General features: G+C 46.3%; 1 pseudogene; it reads right to left on the minus strand.

Moving 5' to 3' along the window:
* The window catches only part of LOC141156627 (eukaryotic translation initiation factor 3 subunit L-like), a 43632-nt pseudogene extending 17187 nt beyond the window's left edge, over positions 1–26445 (minus strand).
* Positions 26446–27905: the final 1460 nt, after the last annotated feature.

A 27905-nucleotide genomic window follows, 5' to 3' on the forward strand; every position in this document is an offset into this window, starting at 1 on the left:
CCTGGCCACTCACCACCGCAGCGTTCTCTGCTCAACCAGAGCGTTTGCTGTGACCTGTGTCCTTATACACACAGCAATCTAACTGATGACTAGAGATGAGCGTTGTTCTACTCGAACTGTTCGCCAATCTCAAATTCGAGCTGTTTTGGGCGGTGTTCGAGCCGTTCGGCGAACACGAACAATTTGAGAAAAATTCGGCTGTTCGAGGTTATGTTCGATAACTGTTCGTGCACCAAAATCATAACTGGATTTTTTCTCAGTAATGATGAAAATTAATGTTAATACGCAGTTTGAGTGTACAGCGGGGTGGGGGGAGGGGCAGGGGATGGATCTCTGCAGGAACAATGAAGATCTCCATTTTTTTTTCTCTTTCCCGCATTTGCAGTGGGGAGGTGCAATCTGTCAGCCTATCAGCAGCGCACACACGGAGCGAAGTGCTTTTTTTCACACAAGCAAGGGCATGTGTCATTGGCAGTGTATGTCACATGTCCTTGCCCTATAAGACCAAGCCATTTTCCCCATCGCCACCATTTTCTCACTGCTGCAGCTGCGTGTTAGACGGCACCGCTGTTGCTGTGTGCGCTATACCTTGTTAATTTCAAGCCAATTTTCGCACAAATCTACAGATAGCTTGGGAGTAGGGAATAGTTGTGATTGCAGTCCTTTTAAGGACTAGGTTACAGCATTTCCTACGACTTTTATCAGGCAGGTCTGTGCTCTTAAATAGATAGATTGTGGGAGTAAAGACTAATTGTAATTGGAGTCCTTTTCAGGACTAGGTTACATCAGTTCCTATCAGTTTTTGCCAGGCAGGTCTGTGCCAGTGCTGTGCAAGTTTTTTTCACAGCATTTGGCTGAATCTAGCAAAGCTAATCCTTTTTGGCCTATTGCAGAGTGTGTTAGTCAGTGGAGTAGCCTATCTGTGTTGCAAGATATACCACCTGTGTATAGAATACCAATTTTTTTACTGCACCTAGTGAAGTAAAATCTTTTGGGCATAGCATCATTCTATTAGTCCATCTATACTGACCTCCATCAGGTTGCAAACTGAATATATTTTTTTCTGCATCTACCTCTGAAAAAATATTGGGCTTCTAGCTGTGTGTGGGACTTGTTCTATTAATCCATCTATACAGACCTCCATCAGGTTGCAAATTGAATATATTTTTTTCTGCATCTACCTCTGAAAAAATATTGGGCTTCTAGCTGTGTGTGGGACTTGTTCTATTAATCCATCTATACAGACCTCCATCAGGTTGCAAACTGAATATATTTTTTTCTGCATCTACCTCTGAAAAAATATTGGGCTTCTACCTGTGTGTGGGACTTGTTCTATTATTCCATCTATACAGACCTCCATCAGGTTGCAAACTGAATATATTTTTTTCTGCATCTACCTCTGAAAAAATCTTGGGCTTCTAGCTGTGTGTGGGACTTGTTGTATTAGTCCATCTATACTGACCTCCATCAGGTTGCAAACTGAATATATTTTTTTCTGCATCTACCTCTGAAAAAATATTGGGCTTCTAGCTGTGTGGGACTTGTTGTATTAGTCCATCTATACTGACCTCCATCAGGTTGCAAACTGAATATATTTTTTTCTGCATCTACCTCTGAAAAAATATTGGGCTTCTAGCTGTGTGTGGGACTTGTTCTATTAATCCATCTATACAGACGTCCATCAGGTTGCAAACTGAATATATTTTTTTCTGCATCTACCTCTGAAAAAATATTGGGCTTCTAGCTGTGTGTGGGACTTGTTCTATTAATCCATCTATACAGACCTCCATCATGTTGCAAACTGAATATATTTTTTTCTGCATCTACCTCTGAAAAAATATTGGGCTTCTAGCTGTGTGTGGGACTTGTTCTATTAATCCATCTATACAGACCTCCATCAGGTTGCAAACTGAATATATTTTTTTCTGCATCTACCTCTGAAAAAATATTGGACTTCTAGCTGTTTGTGGGACTTGTTCTATTAATCCATCTATACAGACTTCCATCAGGTTGCAAACTGAATATATTTTTTTCTGCATCTACCTCTGAAAAAATATTGGGCTTCTAGCTGTGTGTGGGACTTGTTGTATTAGTCCATCTATACTGACCTCCATCAGGTTGCAAACTGAATATATTTTTTTCTGCATCTACCTCTGAAAAAATATTGGGCTTCTAGCTGTGTGTGGGACTTGTTCTATTAATCCATCTATACCAGGGGTGGGCAATTAATTTTCCCGAGGGGCCACATGAGAGACCGTGCCTGTTGGGGAGGTCCGAACCAATAGGCTGAAATGAATTCTGCTCAATTTTAATATTAACATGAGCATGAGCCCCACACAGCCTCCCCATGTCCAGCATGAGCCCCACAAAGCCCCCCATGTCCAGCATGAGCCCCACACAGCCCCCCCATGTCCAGCATGAGCCCCACACAGCCCCCCATGTCCAGCATGAGCCCCACACAGCCCCCAAGTCCAGCATGAGCCCCACACAGCCCCCCCATGTCCAGCATGAGCCCCACACAGCCCCCCCCATGTCCAGTATGAGCCACACACAGTCCTCCCGTGTCCAGCATGAGCACCACACAGCTCTCCTGTGTCCACCATGAGCTCCACACAGCCCCCCATGTCCAGCATGAGCCCCACACAGCCCTCCGGTGTCCAGCATGAGCCATACACAGCCCCCCATGTCTAGCATCAGCCCCACACAGCCCCCCCCATGTCCATTATGAGCCACACACAGTCCTCCCGTGTCCAGCATGAGCCCCACACAGCCCCCCCCATGTCCAGTATGAGCCACACACAGTCCTCCTGTGTCCAGCATGAGCACCACACAGCTCTCCTGTGTCCACCATGAGCTCCACACAGCCCCCCATGTCCAGCATGAGCCCCACACAGCCCTCCGGTGTCCAGCATGAGCCATACACAGCCCCCCATGTCTAGCATCAGCCCCACACAGCCTCCCGTGTCCAGCATGAGCACCACACAGCTCTCCTGTGTCCACCATGAGCCCCACACAGCCCCCTATGTCCAGCATGAGCCCCACACAGCCCTCCCGTGTCCAGCATGAGCCATACACAGCCCCCCATGTCCAGCATGAGCCCCACACAGCCCTCCCAAGTCCAGCATGTGCACCACCCACCCCCCCATGTCCAGTATGAGAGCTCGAGAGCCTCCTCATGTCCAGCATGACAGCCCTTCCAAGTGTCCAGCATGACAGCCCTTCCAAGTGTCCAGCATGACAGCCCCCCAGTGTCCAGCATTAAAGCCCCCCATGTCCAGCATGAGAGCCCCCCCTGTGTCCAGCCTGACAGCCCTCCCTAGTGTCCAGCATGAGAGCCCCCCCTGTGTCCAGCATGAGAGCCCCTCTGTGTCTAGCATGACAACCCTCCCTAGTGTCCAGCATGAGAGCCCCCCTATGTCCAGCATGAGAGCCCCCATGTGTCCAGCATGACAGCCCTCCCTAGTGTCCAGCATGAGAGCCCCCCCTGTGTCCAGCATGAGAGCCCCCCCTGTGTCCAGCATGAGACCCCCCCTGTGTCCAGCATGAGACCCCCCCTGTGTCCAGCATGAGACCCCCCCTGTGTCCAGCATGACAGCCCTCCCTGTGTCCAGCATGAGACCCCCCTGTGTCCAGCATGAGAGCCCCCCCTGTGTCCAGCATGAGAGCCCCCTGTGTCCAGCATGAGAGCCCCCCCTGTGTCCAGCATGAGACCCCCCTGTGTCCAGCATGACAGCCCTCCCTGTGTACAGCATGAGAGCCCCCCACTATGTCCAGCATGAGAGCCCCACTATGTACAGCATGAGAGCCCCCCTTGTGTCCAGCATTAAAGCATCTCTTGTGTCCAGCATTAAAGCCCCCCTGTGTCCAGCATCAAAGCAAAGCCGTCCCTGTGTCCAGCATTAAAGCCCCCCCTGTGTCCAGCATATACTTACTTCACTCCCCGTTTCCCTACGCTCCTGTCTCTGATGCACTGACTCTCCACAGTGTGCAGGCTGATGCCATTGTGTCAGCTATTTCTAACGCTGATTGGTGGAAGAGGGAAGTGGCGGCCCCTCCTCCACCAATGCATTCACCGCGGATTGAGACCACGGATTGAGACAGCGGTGACGGTGTGCAGGCGGGCAGTGACGGCGAGCGGTGACGGCGTGCGGTGCAGTGCGGCCCGTGGGCCACTGTTATCAGCCCTTCGGCTGTCTCGGTCCGCGGGCCGGACTGGAACAGCCAGAGGGCCAGATGTGGCCCGCGGGCCGCACGTTGCCCAGATCTGATCTATACAGACCTCCATCAGGTTGCAAATTGAATATAATTTTTTTCTGCATCTAACCCAGCCAATAGTTTTGGCCTAATACCACAGTTTGGCCACTCAGCTCTGCTCGGTTCCCATCCATTGTTTTTTTGTGCAAACAACTCCAGAGTTGTGAATTAGTTAACCACCAAAATGAGTGGAAAAAGGCCTGCTGCTGGTGGAAAGGGGAATAGGCGTGTTGGGAAGGGGAAAAAAGGTTGTGTCCGTGGGGTAGGTGTTAAAGCAACAGTAACATCTGCAGAAGAAAGACCATCTTCCAGCCAAACTAAAATGTCTACTTCTTTTAGCGGACAATGTGATAAGATCCCTTTCTTACGGCCACGCCAATCGCTACAAATTCCAGATGAGGCACAAAAACAGCAGGTGCTTCAACGGATATCAAGTGCTCCTTTAAGTGGGCTCTCCTCCACATCAACTTCAACATCACAAATACTCCAGTCCTCAAAGGTGTCACCCCAATCGCACTTGCTTCCTCACAGCTCCCAAATCTCCAGCTGCCCGTCTGAGTATGAGGTAGAACAGATGGTTGAGTCTGCAGAGCTGTTTACTCATACTATAGCCTGGGAATCAGAGGTCGACTCCAGCGCTTCTGTGAATCCAGACGAGGAAATGATCTGCACTGATGCCCAGAATCTTTATGAGTCGGATCCAGGACCAGACGCAGAAGGTTCTGACCATAATGTAGACCCTCATTCCCAAACTGTAACTCCTGTTGGTGGAGACAATGAGGAAGACGATGATAAGACTCAAATACCTGATTGGAGCGACAACTTTAGTTTTTTGTCAGGGCAGGAACAGGTTGGCTCTGAGGACGACGGGTGTGATAACGCACAGGGTGATGATGATGAGGTTGGAGATCCCACTTACTGTCAACCCACAGTCAGCCAAGAGATGAGGTCAGCAGAGGAGGTGGAGGAAGATGCTAGTGACGACGAGGTCAGGTTGCGCCTTCCTGGACAGAGACGTAGTACTGGAAGCACGTCAACAACTGCATCCTCAAACACAACTCTGCCTCTCACCACAAGTCGTGGTGGCTCTTCAGGTCGCATGGGTGCTAAGCCTTGCATAGCCTGGGCATTTTTTCAGATCGATAAAGATGACCCAACTCGTGTTATCTGTAACATTTGTCAGCAAAAGCTAAGTAGAGGCCAAAAAATACATAGTTTGAGTACTTCATGCATGAACCGGCACATGGACATGAAGCATAAGTTGCAGTGGGAAGCTCAGTGTGCTACAATGCGGCCTAGCCGGCCGGGCCAACCACCGTCTGCCATATCTTGTGCATCCGCGGCCTCTTCATCCTCTGTGACTGGGGGGACAGCAGTCACACCTGTTTTGGGGCGCAGACCTGCCACCTATTTACCCGCAACAGCCAGCGTGATTGGCAGGTCATCATTTTCTTTGGAGGTGGTAACACCAGCTGGTGTTGAGCGCTGTCCGACATCGATAGCACCACCTTTGGATCAAGGCAACCTAACATGTCCGCCTGCATCTTCCTCACAGACCGGCAGTTTGCCGGGGACACCCTTATCAACCCCGTCTAAGCACAATAGCCAGCCCTCGGTCCCTCAGATGTGGACAAGTAAAAGACCATTTCCTCCTAGCCATGAGAAAGCTAAGTGGTTGAATTTCACCATCTGCAAGTTCTTGGCTACAGAAATGCTGCCTTTCCGCCTGGTGGACACAGAGGATTTTCGAGACCTTATGTCCGTCGCAGTGCCCCAGTACCAGATGCCCAGTCGGCACTACTTCTCAAAGAAAGGTGTGCCTGCGCTCCACCAGCATGTCGCACACAACATCACCGCTTCTTTGAGAAACTCTGTGTGTGACAGGGTGCATTTCACCACAGACACTTGGATGAGTAGGCATGGACAGGGGCGTTACATGTCGCTGACTGGGCACTGGGTAACTATGGTGACAGCAGGACAAGGGGCTGCTGTCCAAGTCTTGCCGTCCCCACGAGTTGTGCGTCAATCCTCTTTATGTCAAAGTTCCTCCACTGCTTCTGCCTCCTCAACCTCCTCTCGGTCTTCCACCTGCACCCAAAGCCTGTCTGGTCATGCCACAAGCTTTCTAACTGTGCAGAAGGGATCCTGCACACCTCCTTACTATGCTGGCAGTAGGGCTCAACGTCATCAGGCGGTTTTTACATTGAAATGTCTGGGAAATGTGAGTCACACAGCTGAGGAGTTGTGGTCAGCTCTGGAGAACCAATTTCATGAATGGTTGTCTCCACTGGACCTGAAACCAGGGAAGGCCGTGTGCGACAATGCTGCAAACCTGGGTGCGGCCCTTCGCCGGGGCAATGTCACACACGTGCCTTGTATGGCTCACGTGTTGAACCTGGTTGTCCAGCAATTTTTAGCCCACTATCCCAGACTAGATGGCCTTCTGCAGAGGGCACGGTCGCTGTGTGCTCACTTTCGCCGTTCGCATCCCGCAGCTCAGCGACTTACATCTCTACAGAAGTCGTTGGGCCTGCCACTTCACCGGCTAAAATGCGATGTGCCTACCCGGTGGAATTCAACTCTGCACATGTTGCAGCGACTGTGGCAGCACCGACAAGCCCTGGTGCAATACGTTCTGACGTATAGCCTGGGCCAACGCGATCCAGAGGTGGGGCAAATCACGCTGGAGGAGTGGTCTCAGATCAGGGACCTATGCACCCTTCTGCACAGTTTTGAAATGGCGACGAAGATGTTTAGTGCTGACGATGCCATTATCAGCATGACTATTCCGGTGATTTACATGCTGGAGCACATGTTAAACAGAATTCGGAGTCAGGTGGTGGCACAAGAGGAGGTGGAGGAAGTAGAGGAGGAGGAGTTGTATGCGGAAGGGCTAACATCTGCAAGGTCCAGACGGTCGGCAGCACCAAGGCGGCAGGCATGTGAGGGTGGGGGAGATGGTTTTACCAGGGCGCATGGTAGCAGCCAAACTAGTGAGGAAGGTGCAGGAGCCCAGGAAGAAGTGGAGGACGAACTGATGGAAGACTCATCAGATGAGGGAGACCTTGATCACATTTCTGTTGTGCGAGGTTGGGGGGAGAGGACAGAGGAAGGAAGCATGATTGTTACCTCGCCACCAACACAACAGGGACTTGGTGCTCCTGGATGCGCAACACACATGAGTGCCTTCTTGCTGCACTACCTGCAACATGACCCTCGAATTGTGAGAATTAGAAATAATCCTGACTACTGGGTTGCCACACTGTTAGATCCCCGGTACAAAAGTAAATTTGCAGAAATTATTCCTGCCATAGAAAGGGATGCACGCATGCAGGAGTATCAGCAGAGACTGTTGCAGAATCTTACATGTGCTTTTCCACAAAATACCAGTGGTGCACGTAGTGAATCTCACAGTTCCAACTTGCCAACCGTGGGACCGTCAAGTGTTCAGCACTCAAACCGTAACAGAACCACAGTATCTGCTGGTAACATCAATTTTGCAGAATCATTTCACCACTTTTTTAGCCCATCCTTTGCAAGGCCACAGGAGACAAGAAGTCTGACACATAGTCAACGCCTAGAGACGATGGTACAGGAGTATCTCCAAGTAAACATTGAAGCCACGACTGTGTCACTGGACCCTTGCTCTTTTTGGGCTTCCAATCTGGATAAATGGCCGGAGCTAGCCACTTACGCCTTGGAGATCTTGTCATGCCCCGCAGCCAGCGTTCTGTCTGAACGTGTGTTCAGCGCTGCTGGTGGTGTGCTGACAGATAAGCGCACGCGGCTCTCCACTGATAATGTAGACAGACTCACGTTCATAAAGATGAACAAATCATGGATCCGAAACGACTTTTCTACCCCTGTGTCATCCTGGGGAGAGTAAAAGCTTGATGATTGGTTAAAATCACCCTACCAACCGTTTTAAGCTTTCAAATTACTAATCATGTTTATCTGTATCTTGGCTGGAAAATAATTTGGGCTTTGTAGCAGTGTGCAGCACTGATTCTATTAGGCCATCTATAATAAGCTCCACCAGATTTAAAATTACTAATCATGTTTATCTGTATCTTGACTGGAAAATAATTTGGGCTTTGTAGCAGTGTGCAGCACTGATCCTATTAGGCCATCTATACTAAAGCTTCACCAGATTTAAAATTAATAATAATTTTTAGCTGCATCTAGCCCAGAAAATAATTTTGGGGCTCCGAGATGCGCAAGACACATAAGTGCCTTCTTGCTGCACTACCTGCAGCATGACCCTCATATTGTCAGAATTCGAAGTAATCATTACTACTGGGTTGCCACACTCTTAGATCCCCCAAACTTTTCGATCAACCTTTTCATTTTAATAAAGACCAAAAAAATGGTCATTTTTGAAATTATAAGCATTAGCAGGTTGTTAGAAACTGAAATCAAACAGTTTTCAACTCAAAACTTTATTCTAGGTGATGTTACATTTTCACATAGGACCCCTTGTTCGAAAGGAGCTTCTGAACTCTCTCGTCCATTGAATTTGTCAGGTTTTGGATGGTTTCTGCTTCAATTGTTTTGCATGAGGACAGAATACCCTCCCAGAGCTGTTGCTTAGATGTGAACTGCCTCCCGCCATCATAGACACTCCTTTTAATGATGCTCCAAAGGTTCTGAATGGGGTAGAGGTCAGGGTAGCATGGGGGTCACACCATAAGTTTGTCCCCTTTTATGCCCATATCAGCCAGAGATGCAGATGTTTTATGTGCAGCATGAGATGGTGCATTATCATGCAGAAAAATGATCTTGCTGTGAAATACACGGTTCTTCTTCTTGAACCATGGCAGGAAGTGCTGTTTGAGAAAATCCACATACATTATGGAGTTCATCTTTAGCGCCTTCAGGGATCCTAAAGGGGCCGACAATCTCTCTCCCCATGATTCCAGCCCAAAACATTACTCCACCTCCTCCTTGTTGGCGCTGTAGCCGTGTTTGCGTGGGGTGTCCATCAACCAGCCATCCTCCACTCCATCCATCTGGACCATCGAGCGCTGCACGGCACTCATCCGTGAACAAAACAGTTTTGAAATCAGTCTTCATGTAATGTTTGGCCCACTGGAGCCGTTTCTGCTTGTGTGAAGTGGATAGAGGAGGTCGACAGGATGGCGTATGCACAGCTGCAAACCTCTGAAGGACCCTGCATCTTGTTGTTCGGGGGACGTTGGAGGCACAAGCAGCTTCAAAAACTTGTCTGCTGCTATGACAAGGCTTTTTTGCCGCTGCTCTTTCAACCTGACGTAATTGCCTGTAGGAAAGAGTCCTCAATTTGCCCTTATCAGCACGCACACGTGTGTACTGTGAATCAGCTACATACTTCTTGATTGCCAAGACACTTCATCCTGATCATCGCACAATGTTGATTGTAGTCATGCCTTGACCTAAACACTCCACAATTTGTTGCTTCTCAGCAGCCGACACATCCTTTTTCTTTCCCATTTTGGCAGAAAATGTAGGCTGCTTAATAATGTGAGACACCCTTCTTAAGTAGTCTTGCCTTTCATTGGACACACCTGCCAAACTAATTAGCACAGGTGTCTGCAATTGCTTACAGTGATATAAAGAGCCCTGACACACATCACCATCAATGAGTTTAACTGACAAACAAACAAATTCTTCCCTTATCACTCCTAAACACTTTTTGCATAATAATTTGGAACACAGTGTACATGTGCTTTTCCACAAAACACCAGTGGTTCACGTAGTGAATCTTACAGTTCTAACTTGCCAACCGTGGTCTGTATGGAGTTGTTCAATAAAGGGCCCAAAATTAAGATAACATAGATGGGAGAGGTCTCTATGAATAGGAATTCCTAAGTATTTGATACCCTGTGAGGGCCAGGCAAAGGGAAAGTTGGACTGGATGGAATCCTATATGGATTTGGGGAGGGAGACATCGAGGGCCTCAGACTTCGCTGCATTGATTTTAAAATTTTACCATGTTACAAAGTGATCTATTTCAGCCATAACAGCATGGATGGATATATGTGATTGAGTGATATATACTAGGACATCATCAGCAAATAGAGAGCACTTGTACTCGGTGCCTCCCACCTCAATCCACCTAATATTGGGGTTATGGCGAATTGATGAGAGCAGGTGCTCCGTCACTAGGATGTATAAGAGAGGGGACAGAGAACATCCCTGCCTTGTCCCATTGGTGATTGTGAAAGGTGATGAAAATGTTCTGACGCGCCCCCTGGGCCTTGGGACACCCGGAGCCAGACCCTTTTTGGTGGATGCTGGTGGTTGTAGTCTCCGTGGCGGCAACCCGGTTCCGTGGCTCAGGGCGGTCAAACCAGTGGCGGAACTATTTATGTGGTTTTGATGTTTAAATGTCCGACTATGCCACCCGTGGATTGCGGTCAGAGTGAACCGCCGCTCCAGGGCAGACCGCTGAGGCTGGTGTTGTGGGTGCAGCAGAGCGTAGCATAACTCCCCACGGGAGGAGTATAGCCTCAGGGCAGTGTATGCGGAGGATGGGGGTGATGGTGCAGGGCAGCAGCAGTAATGACACGGAGTCAGTGATGCAGTCCAGGGCCTTTACTCACAGTTCTTATTATCCAGACCACGTCTGCAGGTAACGGCTGCCCACGTCGTACTGTGCTCACCAGGTGAGGGGCTCAGACAACTCCCAGATAACTTTGGAGTGCTTCACAGGACCCCCTTTGTGTGTCCTTTGTCTGGCCTTTCTTACCAACCCTTCTGTCCGGCTGCCTCGGGCCTCCTCTTGGTAAACTTGGCGCCAGTTTCCCTGACCCTATGTGGTGCCTTCCTAGCGGGTGTAGCGAGGGGCTGCGCCACATAAAATGTCACAGCCTCCTGTTTCTAGCTGAGGGTCGTTTCCTGCCTCCACTAGTTTCGGGGACCGGTCTCCCCCTTTGGCCTGACCCCTCCACGCAGGTGGATTCGGGCGTGCGGTGGCGACTCGCCCGTCCGCACCCCTGAGATCCCTTCGTTCCTCGTTCCTGGAGCCTTCTCCGCTCCTCTTCCTTCCTTCTCCCTCTTCCAGGCCTGGGCCTCTGTTACTAGGCCCGCCTCCGGAGCAGAGCTCATGCAGAGCCCCTGCTCCCTGCCACTTCTGCTCAGACTTCTCTGCACTGAACTAAGATGGTGCCCACCTTTTATACTCCCTTCTCAATGCACCCAGGAACTGCTTCCTCCCTGCTCCTGCACTACAGGGTTCCCCTTCCTCAGTGTTCCCTCCCCCCACTCCAGCCAGGGACAGGGACTGTCGTGCCCATCTCAGGGGCATATTGGTCGCCCTGCCCCACGGCAATGTGGTGTAATGCATGCAGGTGTCGGGTCCTGATCCACACTACATCCTTACCTGAGAGTGAGATATCACACCTCTGGGTGAGGTGCAATACCTCTGTAGCAACCGAGCCCTCAGGGTGCTACAGTTCCATTTATCTTCAGCCTAGGTGATGTATTGCGATACAGGGCCGTGATTTTGGCTATAAAAGGGTCCACTAGACCCCTACCCCAAGCTTTTTAAGAGAATCATATATGGCGTGCCAGGAGACTCTATGGAATGCTTTCTCAGCATCCAACGAGAGTATCTAATTACAAATTTTTAACTGCATCTAGCCCAGGAAATACTTTGTGCCTAGTAGCAGGGTCTGCTAGTCAGCGGATTATCCCGGCTGTTAAGCAAGCTACACCACCTGTAGTTTGGACACTTCATTTTTTCAAAGGAAATGCTTCGGGACCACGGGATACTCAGTGAAGAGCATCAGGAGGCACCCCAAGGCATAGGGGCTCGGACTGGCAGTAGGATGCCTTGCGGTGGACAGCCGAGCTCGATCCTTATAAAAGCTTTTTAACTGCAGCAGCTTTAGTGGACGCTACTGGAGCTGGAATTACGCGGCTGCTTGCATGAGACTTGCCCTCCAATAGATCCTTGTAAATGGATTTAAAGTGTATTTATTCAAATTAGAGAGACAATTTAAATTAAAAAGCTTAGAGCTGCCTCCACCACAGGGGGGCTCGCTCGACCCACCAGCGGACAGGCACCAGTATTGGGAGAGGGGGGCTGGCCGTCAGGGTTCACCGTGGCTCTGGCACAAACCCGGCGACACGGAGGTGGCACGGGCAGGAGCGTACTGAACGTGTCGGCTTCTCACTTTTTGGATTTTAGAAGGGCATGACATGCCTATATCTGTGTCTCCCCCTCCTTTTACTCCTCCACCTCTTTTCTTTTCGCATGACTATATGTACTTGTCACTTTTCCATGTGTTAGTTGTGTCTTCTGAGCAGTTTGTCAGCTTTTGGACACCTTTGAAGGTGTTTTCTATGTGTTTCTATGTGTTTTTGTTTGCCTGCCATTGGTTTTAACGGTGTTCGACGAACAGTTCGGCGAACACACGGGTGTTCGACGAACCGAACCGAACTCGAACTCTACGGGGGTGGCTCAACACTAGTAACTATGTACTACAGCAGACCATCAAATACTGCTAGTTAGTGGGGCTTAAAAGTGAGTTAACAAGGGGACATTCATTACACTGATATTTCTCCTCTATGAAGGAACGTCAACCGAGTGCAGAGAGTCATCTGACATATTTAGATCCACTGAAGAGCAATTAAGCAAAAGTAAATGAGTACTTCTAATCAGGGCTGTGCAGTCGGAGTCATGGAGTCGGTGTTCATTTTGGTGGAGTCGGAATAAAATGGACCGACTCAGACTCCTAAACTATATAATAAATTGGGTTCAGTAGTTCAATGCAGTTTGTGGGGAATATTTTTTCATAAGGATTTGGGAAAGTTATGAAATGTCCTATAAATGTCTGACCTATTCCTGATCTAAGGGTCTAGACTTTTAGCTGAGATGAATCTGTGCTGCTGTAAATTTATCACTTAAACATGAGCCATGTATGAGGGAGTCGGAATCGTGGAGTCGGTGTCATGGAAATTGAGGAGTCGGAGCTTTGGCTTACCAACTCCACAGCCCTGCTTCTAATTACTAAATATTTGTAGAGATCTAGCAGACACTGCACAGAAAGAATTAAACGTTTCCCAGAATAAATAGGCAGGTACCTCACTGAAATTAATTATCCACACTTGGAGTGCAACTGTGCAGTCACTCCGTGACTGCAGATTTGTGAATCTGCAGAGTGCGCGCTGGATTCTGGTGCACGAAGCGAGCGGGCTCGTGAATGCAATTTGCATAATGTGGTCACGTACCGACTAGATGTGTGTGGCCTGGCTTAATTCAAGTCAATTAAGGGAGGCCGGACATGTCTAGTTGGAATGTGGCTGGAAATATGCAAATTGCATACTTGCATTCACAAGCCCGCTGTAGATCCTGACAGTGGGCAGTGAGAGGATTCACAAGTCTGCAGTCACATAGAATGGCTGCAAAATTGAGCACCGAGCCTGGACATCACCATTGATAAAAATAAACAACTGTCAGTGGCATAAAAACCCAGGCAGATTCTGTGTCGAGAACACGACAGGAACATGAGCCAAAGACACCAGGCATCAAGTACAGCTCTATCCCTCACATCCACTGGTGTAAATCTCCAGCTGCCGGTTAATGTTGGATTTATCCATTAGAGAATGTAACACATTAAGGACGCTGTGAACGTTCCAGATCTTGGGGTTGGAACGCAGGAATTCAATTTCTTCCTCTGATTTCTTTGCGGTCTTACACCGATACTGGCTGAATGACTGAAACTGCATAGTGCAGAAATAGACAGATTTAACCAAGAGTGAAAATATTAGGTCTGCATGTTCAAAGAGAGACGCGTGAGCAGAGCGCAGCGGGAGAAAGTCTACAGGAAAATATCTGTACCTGGTAAATGAATTCATCAATAATATCCCACAGCCACTGGTTAGGCAGCTCCAAGGGCGCAGGACCATCAGCATCTACAAGGAAGTCATCAGTGTCAATGCAAATAATATCGCACCAGCAACACAACACAAGCCACAGACAAAACTGTCATGTCATTCTTAGAGGGGTTATCGCACAAACAATGATCATATAGTCACAGGATTCACATGCATGTCCATTACTGCCATATGTGATTGTGGCACCCCAGGGGTCTGGTTTCCACAGTAACAGCAATGTTATGTCTGAGAGCAGGTGGGAGGTCTCTTGGTCAGGGATCCTGTGCATGCCACACCTCCTGCCCAGTCCTGGGAGGGGAAGAACTTCCCCTATATAAACCTAGGGCTGAGGCAGGGTTAGAGAGTAGAGAAGAAGTAGAGACAGAGAAGAGAAGCAGATATAGGAAAAGAACATCAGGAGCTCTGTGGGCGCAGTGCTACAAGGAGTCAGGGGCTGGCAGCTGCAGAGCTCGCCCTGATTGAGAAGCTATCACCGGACCCGGAGTCCGAGGCTGTGGGGACTAACTCCTATCCAGCAGCAGAAACCGACCGGCAGGGGATTTCAGGTCCTCTGGCCAAGAAACCCGAAGGTATGGTCACACGCGTGGGACCAGCACCGCCGTCGTGGAGCGGAAGCTACTAGAAGGCCCCGAGTCACCGGCCATACGGGTGAGCACCACACGGTACACTCAGGGACGTGGGCTACTTATACCCGCCTCTAGCAAGGTAGCCAGAAGAGTACAGTTAGTTTGGGAGGCCTACAACTTCGCCTGGCCAGGGGAGATCCCATCTGCTCAAGGACTGACCAGGCCTCAATCGCTAGCAGTACTCCGGGAGGGTCTATCTTTGTCACCAGTAAAGACCCTGAACTACACTGTACCGTCTCCGAGTGGTTCCTGCTACCCCCATCATCCACGTCGGCTGCCCTGAGGCCATACCCCTCCCGTTGGGGGTGATACTATCACGCTGCACAATCCTACCACCGGCCTCAGCGGTCTGCCCTGCAGCGGCAGCTCCTTCGCTGCATTCAACGGGTGGCGTAGTCGTACAACATCTACCGCTAATACAGCGCCACTTAGTCTGACTCCCTGGGCACGGACCGGGTCACCGCCACGAGACTACAACCCTCAACAGATCCGGCTCCGGGTAAGCTCCCGCGTGCGCAACGCTGCGCGACACAGGCCCAGGGGTGCGTCATGATCATGCATGTGCACTACTGATCTATCCACACTCAGCACACAGGATTAGCTTTGTGTCTTCAGTGGGTGGGAGGGGGTTTGCAGTGGTTATACCCCCCCCACTGATCTCACCTGTTGATACATAAATGCTTTTGTGAAAACACCTTTAAAAGAGGTAGTCCGAAGGCCAAAGAAATTTTCATCTAACTCCCTATCTAGTGCTGTAATTTAAACCCATTTCAATTAGGCTTACATTAAAAATTCCCTACCGTCCCCTAACTACACTAACTGCTATTACATCTTTTTTCCCTATTTCCCATGCGCTGACGCTTCGTGTGAGAATCCCAGTGCATGATGAGATACTCAAACAAAGAGTCATAAGAGGGTAGAGGCTGCGGTCACTGCTGCAGTCGCAGCCCCCCTCCCTGCAACCAAGAGTCATCAGTGATGTCCATTTCAGGGCATGGGCTAGTCCGTGCACGCTGTCATTGTGCGATGTGCAGTCATAGCATGTGCTCTGTGTTGTCAGCTAAGATCAGTAATAATGAGCCAACACCACAGAGGAGAGTGCACTGTCAGAGCACGACGTCAGAATACCCGGCGGCGTGCAGAGAACAGCACCGTCCCCACAAGTGACACAGTGATCAGGGACTAGCCCAGCCCCTGAAATAAGCGTCACTGATGAAGCTTCAGTTCAGGGAGGAAGCAGGGGCTGTGGCAGCCTCTCCCCCTAATGAAGCTTCATTTCAGTATCCCAGCATGCACATAGCGTCATCAAAAAGCAAGTAGGGAAAAAAAAAAAACAATAGCAGTTAGATAGTGAAGTTAGGGGACGTTAAGGAATTTTTAGTGCAAGCATATTAGAAACTAGTTTGGATTACGGTACTAAATAGATAGGGAATCCGATAAAAAAAGGGTGGTCCGAAGGCCAAAAAAACCTTAACATTTACAACCTAAGGCCATGTTCAGTTTTTTACCTCAGTATTTGTAAGCCAAAATCAGGAGTGGAACAATCAGAGGAAAAGTATAATAGAAACACATCACCACTTCTGTATTTATCACCCACTCCTGGTTTTGGCTTACAGATACTGATATGATATACTGACCAAATACTCAACGTGTGAATGTGGCCTAACAGTCAAACTTAAGGCCCCGTCACACTAAGCGATATCGCTAGCGAGATCGCTGCTGTGTCACGGTTTTGGTGACTCACCAGCGACCTCACCAGCGATGTCGCTATGTGTGACACTTTGCAACGATCAGGCCCCTGCTGTGAGGTTGCTGATCGTTGCAAAGTGTCCTGGACCATTTTTTGGTCGTTGGCCTCCCGCTGGCCAGCACACATCGCTGTGTGTGACCAGCGGGACCAACGATCAGGCTGGTAACCATGGTAAATATCGGGTTACTAGGGGCACGCGCGCACTTAGTAACCCGCTTTTTACCATGGATACCACTCTGCTACAGTGAGCGGAGGCTCCCGCGCACCGTAGCAGAGTGGTATCCATGGTAAACAGCGGGTTACTAGGGGCACACGCGCACTTAGTAACCCGATATTTACCATAGTTACCAGCCTGCTCCTGCTTAAGCAGCAGGCTGGTAACGGGAGCAGGACATCGTGGAACGATTCTTTCCATGATATCGCTGCTCCCCTCATCGCTGGTGAGCCTGCCTGTTTGACAGCTCACCAGCGATGTATTAGCGATGCAGCAACGATCCCTGACAGGTCGTATCGTTGTCGGGATCGCTGCTGCATCGCTTAGTGTGACGGGGCCTTTACTCAAAATGTAGTTGAAGAGATTGCAGTAGTTGTAGTAAGATTCAAAACGCTGCTCCAATGTGGGTCCCTAAAGAAAGGACAAGAATCAGTGTTGTTGCATCCCCCCAAATACAACTTATGCACCGGTGTCCAAATTAAAGCGGCAGAACGAATTCTTACTCTAACTTTGGCGTAGATGTGTCTGTAATATAGCTCCTTATAGAGGATTAAGAACACCGCATCTGAAAGAGAAGGGAACTGGTTATAAACACCCACACATTAAGTTTAGATGGTTGTTTTAGATTTCTAACAAAGTCAGAAAAAAAGAGAAACAGTTATCAAAACCACAAGAACAAAAGTGGATAAAGTAGCATTAGCAAGTAAGAAGTGGTCAGCATTTATTTTTCTAAAATGGAAAACTGCTTCCTTTTCTATTGCACTAAATTTAATTGACTCTTTTGACTGCAAAAGCATCTCAGCCTATAAAAAAGGGTGCAAATAATAACTCATGAGGGTATGGGCACACAACGTCTTTCAGACAGATTCAGCCTAAAGAAGCACTATAAAAAAATGCACAGCAATGTTAAAACTTCTGTTAATTCTTTTAACCACTGCAAGTTTGAAAACCGGGATGTGGACGCACGTTCAATATTTGGGGGGCTTCTGCTTGGAAGCTGCTAGCTATTAAAAGGACGGAAAAAAAAAAAGCCGACAGTAAAACTGGTGCAAAAATGCCAATGAAGACGCTTTGGGAAAAACACCGCCGAAATTTTCCTGCACAGTCTTAGCCTTTGATAACTTAGCAGGTACACCGGCGAATAAGAGATGTCATGTGCACCTTCCCCAAGTCATACAGCCATCAGTAACGTAAATGCCCACACCTACCATTCCCAACTTGCGGAGCGATTGCTTCTGCTTCAGGCCATGGGGAATTCTTGAAGAAACGTTCAGTTAACTTTGTCCAGCTGCAATGAGAAGAAAGCAGTAAGTCAGTGAGAAATAACAATGGTCGAGTCAGTCATGAGAGTAGCAGCTGCAAAAAACTGATCACACTGTCATATGAACCTCCATGCTGCAGAACCTCTTTACCTGTTCTCATAGATACTGTATCTTGTATCTCGTACACCTTCTGGTCGATGACATCGTTGGACACTCGGCTGGCCTGCAGCTCGTACACCTTCTGATCTATCAGGTCAGACACTGTCTTGTGGAAGTACTGAATAAAGTTCTTTATCACTTCAGGGATGACCGGATAGGTTTGCTGCTCATACTGGCGTTCATATGCCAGGTCCTGCTTGGGGTCACCTGTGATAAAAAGTGAAAATGCTTATCAATACTAAATAATATAGAATAACTCACACATACTAGTTCGACGTTTTGGTGGGATAAGTGAACGAGGCTCCAAGAAATATTGAGCGATTGGTGATGTAATATCCACAATTTGCTGCTGATGTTTTTACAGGAGCATGGTTAGGCTCAATGGACATAATGGAAATCACCAATACAATTCTGCCTCATCTCATCGGCTGACGTGTAATATACAAGAGACATACGAAGCATGTTATGTTTCTAAAGGGAACCAGTCATGTCAGATATTTTTTTTAAGTAAATTTATTGCTTTTTCATTTAGTTTTACAAATCAAAAAGAGAAATAATATAACATGTTACAAAAGACATCATGTTTACATTCATGAGCGCACTTCATATATCACACTTAAAAAATCCTATATAACTGTTAGACTTTTAAAGGGAATCGGTCATGTGAAAAATGCTATTAACCTGCAGATTAATAGCGTTCTGAACCTGCCTGGTACCAAGAGGAAAGGAACTTTATTTATTCGGCAGCATTCGGGTTTCAGGCACGGGGGCAGCGCCGGTTCAGTCACCGCTCTGTGAATGTAGAGCGATGGCTCTAACTTTGCCCCCGGCCCTGACAGCTGGACCTAATGCTGAGCTGCTGTCAGTCAGTGTCGGGGTGCAGTTACAGCCGCTGATCTCTATACACAGAACGGTGACTGAACCCGTGCCGGCGCTGCCCCCGTGCCTGAAACCAGTACACTATTGGGAGGTATAATGTTAATTTCCTCCTGACAGCGTGGGTCTAAGTGCCAGCACCAGGCAGGTTCAGAACGCTATTAACCTGCATATTAACCCCATATCTGCAGGTTAATAGCGGTTTTTTTTCACGTGACAGGTGGGTCATTCCACATCAAGTGGACCAGTTTTAAAAATCGTCCCAACTCGACCTTCTGCGATTTTGTTGAAAATTTATAAGGATGTACATGTATGTTTGAAAAGAGGTTCTGTAAATTTTTAGGGCCAGATCTCAAATACATTGGGCACTGTTGACCTTTCACTGGAGGTTCCACCAAGCCTGCGGCTTCAGCTAAGAGGATTTTGCAAACTTTGGCACATAGCCATTAGAGTTCTATGCTGGCTATGATGCTGAAATTTGGCATACTAGCTCAACTTTTGCTTCTAAACACGATAAAATTATTACTGGCTATGACAAAACAATATTTCGGCCGCAATTTTGTGTCAAAGTAGCTTGTAAAAAGCATCGCATAAAATTTATGCCAAACTTTGCCCATATATAACTCAAGACCAAAAGCCAATAGTAACTGGTGCTTTGCCCTGTACACCAAACATCTACATGACTTTGCATTGCTGCAATATCACGGTCAAACCATATGTATTTGTGGAAATATTCACACCCACATATGATGAAAAACTTAAAAAAACTGAATTTTACCTATTTTTAGGTCAAATTTCTCAAAAAGGGTACCCCTAAAATATATTAATTCTGATATCATTAGAACGGGCACATTTTTCTCTACAAGGATCATTGTTTTTTTTTTTTTTTGGAGTCTCTCAGTTTAAGAAAAGAAAAATGCCACTGAACATGGTGTTATTTATGCGCGTAATGCATTGATTTTGTGTTTGATTTTCAGATTATTATCACATGTTACAGAGTTGTATTGTTGCTAGCAATGTCTATTATAATCAAAAACCTATAAACCTTTTTGTTTATGAAAAGTTATTGACTATTGTTACGTTTTAATGCATATATTATTTATTTTTTAGCGATGGAAAATGAAATTGATGAAGAATCCGCCCAGTGCTCTATCGGCCTTGCGAACAATTCGAAGTGCCACCTTAAGACATTCACCCATAGCAAGGATGAGTTGAAATTGTTTACAAGCTTTGGATTGGATGAACAGAAATTGCTGCGTCGACGAGTGGGACTAAATTTTGACGAACATTCACAAATCTGTTTACACCATGAAGCTTCATTCTTGACCAAATATGAGCATTTGCAAAAATCGTGTTGCAATCCTTTTGGGAAGAAAGGTCATAACACCAAAAACAATTTGCGAGCTATCAATTTGTTAGCAGCTGACCAATTGAACAAATTTACAAAGAATGATGTGAAGCCTGGCCAGAAGATGTGTGCATCATGTCGAAAAGAATTTGCTAACAGGAAAAAATCAGCTGATCCAGTTTCCTCTGAATCAGATCCAGATGGAATGGAATGTTCTCCTGAAAGTCTAAAGTCAAGCTTAACATCCATTGGCATCTCTCCTCTGAAATATCCACGGGTAAGCCAGCGGGATTCACTTGGATATGCAAGGAGAAAGATAAGCCAGGTACAAAACGCATTTTCTAGCAAGATTGCTTCAATTGGAGGTTTTGAGCCGAAAGACATTGAGCAAACAAAAACAGCACAGTGCAAAATGTGTCTGGATTACAATCACCTTTTGGCAGATTTGAAGCAAAAGCTGCAGGTGTTCAGTCGGGCAGAAAAGGTCCAAATCTTGACATTGGCACCTAAAAGTTGGTCCATTAAGGCTATATCAGACGAATTCGGTGTCTCTGAACGAATGGTCAAGCAAGCTCGAAAGCTTAAATGTGAACATTGGATCTTAGCCTTACCTAGAATCAAGTGTGGCAAGAAAGTTTCTGAGGAAGTGAAGAAAAAGGTGCAGGCATTTTTTGAGGATGATGAATTTAGTCGAATGTGCCCTGGTAAAAAAGACTATGTATCAGTGCGAATAGCAGGAGAAAAAAAAAAAGCAGATGCAAAAGCGACTATTACTGAGCAATATGAGGGAAATGTTTGTTGCCTATCGGGATGGGAATGGCCCTGAAATTGGATTTTCCAAGTTTTGTGAGCTTCGGCCAAAGTGGTCCGTAACCGTTGGATCTGCTGGAACACATTCTGTTTGTGTGTGTACCATTCACCAAAATGTCAAACTAATGCTTGCAGCATGCCCAATCAATGATGACTACAAAGAGCTCATATGCAAAATGGTCTGTGGAATTGAATCCAAGGACTGTATGCTTGGCCGTTGTGATAAATGCCCGGGTCCTGAAGTTTTAAAAGAATTTCTAGTCAATGTGTTTGTCAACAGTGACCCTGAAGATATTATTGAGTTCAAACAATGGATTCACACTGATCGAGACACGCTTGATACCAAACAACTGACTATAGAAGATTTCATTGAAGAATTGGTTTTGAAAATTTCTAAACTTTGTAGCCATCACTACATCGCCAAGCATCAAAGTAGCTATTTGAAATCGTTGAAGGAGAGCTTGTGATCCTTATGGACTTTGCTGAAAATTACTCATTTATTGTTCAAGATGCCATTCAAGGTTTCCACTGGGAAAATAGTCAAGCTACAGTACACCCATTTGTAATTTACTTCAAGGAGTTAAATGGTGAAGCTGCGCAGAACATCAGCTTGTGCATACTCAGTGATTGCTCACGACATGACACAGTTGCAGTCCACACTTTCTTAACAGTAATTGTGGAGTATCTCAAGACTCTCATCTATGGGATTCGTCATATCCACTACTTCAGCGATGGATCTGCAGCCCAGTACAAAAATTTCAAAAATTTTCTCAACTTGTGCCACCACAATGCTGATTTCAATATCAGCGCTGAATGGAATTTTTTTGGTACCAGTCATGGAAAGTCGCCCTGTGATGGGATTGGAGGGACAGCAAAGAGGTTGGCAGCTCGTGCCAGTCTTCAACTCCCAACTGAAAACCAAATACTGACCCCGGTTGATTTATTCAACTTTTGCAACGAGCAACTGCATGGAATCAAATTTTTTTTGTTCCAAAAGAAAAAATTTACGAAATACGGGTAGTTCAAGAGGAAAGGTTCAAAGAAGGACATACAATTGCTGGAACAAGAGAAAATCACCAGTTTGTGCCAATTGATGACAAAAAGATTTGCATTTCAAGGGTGTCAAATGACCCATCATCTTTCATTGCCCATGTAGATAGATCTGTCAGATCAGAAATGCCTTTTGTGCCAATTGCAAACCTCCAGCCAGGGCAATACGTTGCCTGCATTTACGATAGGAACTGGTGGATTGGAAATATTTCTGAAATTTCAGTCGACGACCATGATGCATTAATAAATTCTATGCATCCTCATGGACCAGCTAGCTTCTTTCACTGGCCTGTGAGAAATGATACATGCTGGATTCCCGAGCAGTCAATCATTGCAATAATTCCAGCACCAGCTGCAACAGCAATGGGCCGACAATACAGCTTCTCTGAACCGATTATGTTGCAAATTCAGCAACAATTCCAGACCACTTAGACTGAACATTATGGCTTGAGAACCAAGAAAAGATACCCAATATTAGGCTTGGGATCCTAGGCAAAGACACCCACCCTCAGGCTTTGGAACCTGCGATAAAGAGACCGCCCGCGGCTGGCCTTGCACGGCTATCGGCCATGGCTCCTAGGCGATGGGGCTGCCAATTCTCGAAAGACAGCATTATTACAATTCTTAAAAGGATTAGAATACCAATTCTTAGGGAATTGGTTGTGGTATAACCACCATGGACCAACGCAAGGGTTTGAATAGTGCAGTTACCATTCATTGCTTATTAATAAATAACACCATGTTCAGTGGCATTTTTCTTTTCTTAAACTGAGAGACTCCAAAAAAAAACCAATGATCCTTGTAGAGAAAAATGTGCTCTTTCTAATGATATCAGAATTAATATATTTTAGGGGTACCCTTTTTGAGAAATTTGACCTAAAAATAGGTAAAATTCGTTTTTTTCAAGTTTTTCATCATATGTGGGTGTGAATATTTCCACAAATACATATGATTTGACCGTGATATTGCAGCAATGCAAAGTCATGTCAATGTTTGGTGTACAGGGCAAAGCACAGGTTACTATTGGTTTTTGGTCTTGAGTTATATATGGGCAAAGTTTGGCATAAATTTTATGCGACGCGTTTTACAAGCTACTTTGACACAAAATTGCGGCCGAAATACTGTTTTGTCATAGCCGGTAATAATTTTATCGTGTTTAGCAGCAAAAGTTGAGCTAGTATTCCAAATTTCAGCATCATAGCCAGTATAGAACCCTAATGGCTATGTGCCAAAGTTTGCAAAATCCTCTTAGCTGAAGCCGCAGGCTTGGTGGAACCTCCAGTGAAAGGTCAACAGTGCCCAATGTATTTGAGAACTGGCCCTAAAAATTTACAGAACCTCTTTTCAAACATACATGTACATCCTTATAAATTTTCAGCAAAATCGCAGAAGGTCGAATGGGGACCACTGGTCCACTTGACATGGAATGACTCAGGTTCCCTTTAAGTCCTCAAGACAGTAACAGCATTTGGAATCTTTGTGACACCTTCAGCCTTCCCAATTTACCGTCTAATTCTTCGATACCTTCCTTTCAGTGTGTATAAAAGCTTGTATTAAATGTTTTATCTCTACAGCACTATAATACGTCAAAATAAACTTTATTCAATTATCAAGGAAAAGCTTAGTTTTTCTTTTATCGCGTTCTGTTTCTATCCGCTCTATGTTCAGCAAACATCTTAGTTTGTCTCAAATCAAGTGTTATGAAGGTACTGATTGCGATAACCAATCTTTTAAAATGGCCTTTTCTAGAGATCAGAAAAATGGAGTGTATGAGAATAGGAAAGCGACCAGAGCTTGTGCTCCCATGCACTCCTCCTTCTTTATGAAATATTGCTAACATAGGGCTTACCTACAATATTATATTCCAAATATGTTCTACACTTGATTGGATTATGCTCAAGAACGTTTGGACTATACTACACTGCCATAGTCTGTTTTGCAAGTCTTACATTTAGGGCAATATGAGATTCTATCAGTCTGAAGTGTACCTGATCACGCTATTAACATGCAAATACAGGGATAATCTGCAGATTAATAATGTTATGAAGGTGCCTAGTCGTCGTACTGAAAATGCAACACCTGGCAGAAAGTGAACTTTACTTCTCCCTGTAGCCGCTGCTTTCAGTCATACCGGCGTCTCCGGAGAAATTAGTCACCGTTCACAGCACTGAGAGCAGCGGCTGTAAGTACGGACCGGCACTGACTGACTGTCGGCTCAGAAGTGCATCAGTGTAGAGCTGCCACTCTCTGCGCTGTGAACACTGACTGTAATTGCTCAGGACATGGCGGTATGACTGAAAGCGGCGGCTCCAGGGAGAAATAAAGTTAAAACCAATTGGGAGAAAATTAAGTACAACGTCCAGGCACTTTCATAAATATCCCTATATCTGCAGGTTAATAGTGTTATCTGACCTGATAGATTCCCTTTAATGAGTCTGGTGGAATATGTAATGCAAAATCAACAGGGTAAAATCACAGCTAGTGTGCTGGTTTGTTCATTGTATCAGAGGAGAAAGAGGTCAACTAAATAAGAGCACAAGGTGACGGTTACAGGACCACGTGGGCACGTTTGTGTGTGGTCAGAAGAAATAGCAAGAAGAATTTCCTCCCCTTCTTCCAAGAACCTTATCTTTCTCATTTTTCTGTTGGCATAGCAGTATGAGGGCTTGCTTTTTGTAGGGTGAAAATTCCAACAGGGGTAAAATGGTAAGAACAAAAATGCAAATCCGCCATTGTATTCTGGGGCTTGTTTTTACAGCGTTCATTGTATGGTTAAAAAAAAAAAAATTGACCTGGCAATATGATACTTCACGTCAGAACGATTACAAAAGTATACATATTGTTAGGGAGGTGCATCAACCAAAAAACAGCAATTATTTTCTCTGTACGGTGCTGACCATATGGGTTAATTACAGCAACTTATATTTTCATTTACTGAACTTTTACAGAGGCAGCGATAACGAACGTCACTTTAAAAAAATAAATAAAAAAATCATATCTACTGTATTTTTAGTCCCCTTCAAGGGCATGAATCTGATCTACAGTATATAGAAGACATGATGATCACTTCTGAAGCCCAGTGATTGACAGCAGCATTTATGTGGTTAAGGAGGACCAACCACTATGTCAAAAGTGGCCAATTTTTGCTTTTATTTAATTCTCGCTGCTCCAATAACAATCTGGCACCTGCCTTGTATAGAGACCACTCACACTTTACCCACATCTGACATAGGACGAGGTAGATCCTATGTGGGGAAGGGACAGACCATAGGAAAGTCATCAACAATTTCTAATGATACAGCGACATTTAGGAAAAGGTTTCTAACAGCAGAGACCCTGCAGACACAAACTGCGCATGCAGAGTGCCGGGTGCCCCAGCCAAGGCATCTGAGCAGAGGGACTTTGTAGCCAATGCTAATTAGTCACATCTGGTGAGACGTGGAGAAAAAAAAGTGGCCTTGTGAACCTCCACTGACTAAAGATCAATATAGAAATATATGAAAAGTTAGTAGCACTGAGAACTGGAAAACACCACAAACTAAAAGGTGTTGAACTAAATGGGTGATCGCGTTCAGAAAATCATCTTCCTCCAGCTGCAGTTTATTATAACAGACCCCTCTTTCCTCACTGTCTTCAGGTCCTGGCACAGAGTCTCTGCAGCTGCTCCAGTGCCTAACACGCTGACATCACAATGACAACGCTGCAGCCAATCAGTGAGCTGAGTAGTTTGTACAGTCAATCTGAGAAAAGCCACTAAGCTCACAGGTTGGCTACAGTGGCGCCTACGTAGATCTCAGGCTACAGCAAATTCACCATGATGTCAGCGCTGCAGACAATCACAGACACCAGGAGCAGCAGCAGAGACTCTGTGCTGGATCTGAGGAGGGTGAGTGTTATAAAACTGCAGCAGGAGGATTGCAGTTTTCTTAAGGGGACAACCCCTGTAATGGTAGGTGATTCCCAGTGTGCACATAGGAGACAGGAGCAATAATCCTACCTGTGTGCGTGTCATAGTCCGCCTGGCAGCTGTAGGGATCATATGGGGTCTGCAGAAAAACAGATCAGAGGGAAATGAGCACAAGCAATAATAACCCATCCACACTGGGATAACGACAGCCGTAAAGAGAGCAATCACACGGGACTCGCCCCCACACCACTACTGTGATTGATTCATCATCTATTCCACAGCCACTCACATCGTAATCCTCGTACGACATGATGAAGTCTGCAGAGTGGCCACCGGCAACTGCAGCGCGAACAGGGGGGAAAGGAGAGACCAACTTCCGGCGACTTCCTAAGACCGCACTGCCGGTGTCACGGGCACCCAATCAGGGCCGCTTTTACATTTCTGCTTCAGCACGATTCTTTGCGACCTTGTGGCTGATTGGCTTTTCTCGGTCACGTGTGTTGCAGGCCGCTCTCGCGTGTAGCTGGCTCTACCACATGGAGATGGTTGTTATCTAGTAGCAGACCTTCTGTGGCAGCTCCTGGATCACAGCTCTGATTACTGCAGAGCTCCTCAGGCTTAACATTAGGATCTGTTGTACTGCTGATAAGTGATCCTAGGTCTGGTCATTTCTACACACTATTCAACTATCAGGCGTAAGGGGGTGACATATACTTTTTTAGGTTGTGTTCATACTGAAGTTTTTTAGCGGGTTTTCAGAGCTGTTTCACTCTTAGGCTATGTGCCCAGGATGCAGAAATGAAGCAGAAATTTCCTCAAATCCACAAAGATCAATTTCTCTTGCGGGTACGCTGAGTTTTTTGTCCCTTCTTACTGGGTCATATTTTAAATAAAGCTGCATTGTTTTTGATACTTCCTGGTTGAGATTCTTATGTGCGGATTACATATGTGATTGATGCATTTCTGCCGCGGACACGCACTAAAGACGCATGTGTGATTTTACCTGATTTTCTGCATGTAATGCAACTTTATAGGAAATATTTACACACAAAACTCCGCGTACCTGCAAGAGAAAATGTCCGGCTGCTTATTTCAAACACGCACCACAGGTGAGGTTACATTGAGTAAAATAAAAGCACAGGGGGCAGGAGATTTCTATAAATCCCATCCACTTTGCTGGATTTGTAAGATGCTTCGTTTTTGATGCAGCAAAATATGCAGCATCAAAAATGCACCAAAAGCTGATCTCTGGAACGTAGTCTTATACTGACCCATCTCTTTTTTAACTCCAGAAACTGAAAACACATCTGATTGTCTTTAAACTTTAGTATGTGGTGTTATTAAAGGTATAACTCACAACTGTCCCGGATTCAGCGGGACTGTCCCGATTTGAGGGCTCAATCCCGCATCCCATTCCATCACATCTCAGCTGTTCTCCAGACTTTTATACTCACCTCTCCGACGACGTTTTCATCGCTCCTGTAGCTTTTCCCGGGGCGGGGCTTCTCGGTGCATAAATTACATTCTTCTCAGGGGCGGGGTTGCTCGCTGCATAAATTAAATTATTCTCCGGGGGCGGGGCTGCTCGCTGCATAAATTAAATGGTATATTTACTTCTTCTGCCTCCTGTGATCTGGTGGGAATCAAACTCACATCTCTATGTTCATCTTAGTGTTCATCGGCTGGTGCTCTACCAACAAGCATAACCCACAATGTTATAGATAGGAGAATTTGGTTATCTTGACCTCTATTGCAGGCAATGCACCCAGA

This window comes from Phyllobates terribilis, unplaced genomic scaffold, assembly GCF_046119375.1.
Source record: "Phyllobates terribilis strain yellow unplaced genomic scaffold, ASM4611937v1 Scaffold_8__6_contigs__length_399053987, whole genome shotgun sequence".
NCBI classification, from domain to species: Eukaryota; Metazoa; Chordata; class Amphibia; order Anura; family Dendrobatidae; genus Phyllobates; species Phyllobates terribilis.